At 34.8% G+C, this 3,530-nt stretch overlaps 1 long non-coding RNA gene across 1 annotated transcript; it reads left to right on the top strand.

Annotated features, from left to right (window-relative positions):
• Nucleotides 1–1,207: 1,207 nt before the first annotated feature.
• LOC109586619 (uncharacterized) lies at nt 1,208–2,749 on the top strand. The gene is made up of 3 exons (XR_002187124.1): nt 1,208–1,326; nt 1,954–1,956; nt 2,598–2,749. It is a non-coding gene; the product is annotated as an uncharacterized LOC109586619 (long non-coding RNA).
• Nucleotides 2,750–3,530: the final 781 nt, after the last annotated feature.

The following is a 3,530-nucleotide window of genomic DNA, read 5'->3' as shown; positions in this document are numbered from 1 at the left end:
TAAAATAATGACCGATGGACCAGCACTGATTTTGCAGCAAAGAGCTCGAAGGTAGTGGTCCATACAAGACTATAATGGGATAAAAGCTGAATGGCCCCACTAAAGCTGACTAAAGCTAGCTGAGTAGCTGCTGGACACTGTAAATGTATAAACACGTGGTCAATCGCCATAGCAACTATCTAAACCATTTCCACAGGGGTGGATCTAGGGGAGTGCCTGGGGCCTAGTCTGGAAAATCTTAAGAACTACGAGTTAGCAGGCCCTTTATATTGTGTAATGAAGGTATTTTCATTAATTTAAAAAGCATTCTGATTTGCTGTAGCTCTTAAGGCTGCGTTTACACGGCAACGAAAACGATGCAATCTGTACAGTTTTGTGCCTGTTTTATGCTTCTGTTTACACAGAAACGAATGAAAATGTGATACAATCTTAATAGAACTCTATGAAAACGAAAACGGTGTTCAAAGTGGATACTTTTAAAACGATGCATTTTGCGTTGCTGTGTAAATGTAGCCAGAATCTTGATAGGACTTCATGAAAACGAAAACGGTGTTCAGAGTGCGGTATCGTTTTTAAAATGATACGTTTTTCGTTGCTGTGTAAACGCAGCCTTAATTGTCCTCTAGACTTAGCTTCATGTATACAACCAACTTGCGCTTGATTGGGAGAAAGCTTTACTGTAAGGAGCCGAATTTTCAGGGTAGCATACTTATTAAGTTCTTTCAATAAATCTGTTACTGGTACAGTGTCTTGAGATGTAAACAGTTTTTTTTTCAGAGCAACCTTCACACTGGTAGCCATTTTATTAAACGGGTGTGGTTTACCTTGTTCTAAAAATAGTAAGCTCATTAGGATATGCCGCAGGCTACAGTGATTTTAATTAAACGCGTGGGTGTTGCGCTCTCCTTTTTCTTTTATGGGCTCCTGACAATATTAATATCTTACGGTGATGGAGATCTCTTCCTTTTGTGTGGTAGCTAAAGAGAAAGAGTTATTGTTAATTAAAGATATACATACTGTATAAGTCTTACTTTTAAGGCCATTTAGGGACAGACAGTGTGACAGTGTCAAACCATAGATAGTCAAAGTCTCAAACCATAGATTATATACGCACCCGGATAAGAAACATTCCAACACTCCCACATAAATTCAATGGGAGTGACGTCACACGGTGAAACAATCAGAGTTACCGCTCTTTACAGTATAAATTAGGGGTGCGGGGATTATGCTGGAATAATTTTAGGAATAATAGGTTCCTTAAGAATACTAGCATAAATTAAGAATAAACGGTAGTGAACGGGAATAAAAATGGCTACTCCATGTGTTGTGACATCCCTTGTAAAAAATCCCAGCAAGATCTTATAAGATTTTTCATGATTTCACATGACAATACAAGAAAACGCAAGATAGAAATCTTGTAAAATCTTGTCACAGAAATTCTTACAAATTCTTGCTTTAAGATTTCATAAGATTTTAAGAAGCGGTCAGATCTCCCGAGATCTAACATGACTATAATTTTTGTAAGAATTTCAAAGATCTTATGAGTAAAGGAATATGTTAGAAAATGTAAGATCATGCCTAATTACAATCTTGAAATATCCCACATTGTGAACTTTGTAAGAACTAAGATGATCTTGTTAGCTCAAAATCTCATAAGATCTTACAAAATTTCATAAGTTTATGATCTTGACAAATCTGCCATGATCTTATGATACTGTAAGATCCCACATCACAGTATTTTCCTAATTAAAATCTTGAAATATCCCACATTGTGAACTTTGTAAAAACTAACATGATCTTGTTAGCTTAAAATCTCATAAGATCTTACAAAATCTCATAAGTTTATGATCTTGACAAATCTCCCATGATCTTATGATACTGTAAGATCACACATCACAGTATTTTGAGTCTTACAAGATCTTGAAAGATCTTACAAATCATGTGACGTCACAGGAAGTAGTTGACAACCCACGATAGCCTTAACAGTAATGGCAGCATATAAAGAAACTGAAGTTTTAATCACTTTCAATCTAAAAAATCAATGACGTTCACATTCACATTTCACAACATTTTACACATGTATTATGCATTCATGCAATGTAAGATCTTGCCTAGATCTTACTGTTGCATTAATTTTAAAAGAGCATTGTATGCTAAAATACCATGCAAGAACTTGAAGGAATCTTGATAACAAGATCTTCCACTATCTTACATGATCCTTGTTCCAAATTCAGGAAAGATCCTGTTAAGACTTAGTAAGAATCTTGAAAAGATCTTGCATTTGATCTTGCAAGAACTTGAAGGAATCTTGATAGCAAGATCTTCCACTATCTTACATGATCCTTGTTCCAAATTCAGGAAAGATCCTGTTAAGACTTAGTAAGAATCTTGAAAAGATCTTGCATTTGATCTTGCAAGAACTTGAAGGAATCTTGATAGCAAGATCTTCCACTATCTTACATGATCCTTGTTCCAAATTCAGGAAAGATCTTGCAAATTATTGTCAAGATTCTTGTCATGATCTTGTAAGAAAATTAACAAGATCTTGCTGGGAATTTTTACAAGGGATACTCCATGTGTTGAATAATGGAATTGAGTGGTGGAATTGCAATTCAGAAGGACTGCCAGCTTGGTCTTGTGTAGCCAAGAAAATCATGCTTTTACAGCCATCTAGTGGAAGCATAGAATGAGTGTTTTTGTTACTTAACTCAACATTTGGTGATCAACAAGGCACGTCTCTCTTCGACTATATACAAGCTTCTCTTATGTTACATGAATAATTTGAGAACAATAGCCATAAATACAGAAGAATAATTACAAAAAAATTAAGAATTTGGGAATAGAATAATAGGAAATTTTTTGGGAATAATCCCCTCAGGCCTAGTATAAATGGAGGAGTTTTGCTGATGATGAAACAGGCGAGAACTTGCTTTTGCTGCTGAATACCAACATTAATTTGGTATCATGAGAAAGAGAAAACCACACCGCTCCGCTTCTACTAGTACCAGAGATCCAGATATGGAGTATATACGGAAAGCTATGTGGCATATGGCATGTGTGCTTTTGATGAGGTTTTTCCACATTTATTGGAAGCTCGTTATTGTTATTCCAGTTTGGTTGTTTTCTTTCGATTCATCTTGTTATTCGGCATCGTTTTATATACAAAACTGGTTATAAAATGTCCAGTTTCTTGTTGTAAAAGGAATAAACTGTTCACTGGAGCACCATTTTGTTAAACACATCATAGTTTACTCACAACATGATCTTGTTTGGGAGGTTTTGTCCTTTCAGATTGATAGAGTATACCTAACTAGATAGTACTGTATGGGTCTTGTGGCAGGAGAATGTTTTGTTATTTTTTACAATTTTATAAATTTGATGTTTTAAGTTACTAAGTTATTCTGTAACTTTTGTTTTTTGCTTTAATTTTACTTAAAAGAAGTACTTAATACATTAATAAGACATGTGTGCTTCCCTTGAAGTAATGTAATTGAATCAATTTTACTTTACAAACATTTTTACATGTTATA

The sequence above is a fragment of the Amphimedon queenslandica genome, unplaced genomic scaffold (assembly GCF_000090795.2).
Source record: "Amphimedon queenslandica unplaced genomic scaffold, v1.1 AMPQUscaffold_12826, whole genome shotgun sequence".
Lineage (NCBI taxonomy): Eukaryota > Metazoa > Porifera > Demospongiae > Haplosclerida > Niphatidae > Amphimedon > Amphimedon queenslandica.
The sequence above is the reverse complement of the archived record's forward strand: the minus strand, read 5'-3'. Positions and strand labels throughout refer to the sequence as shown.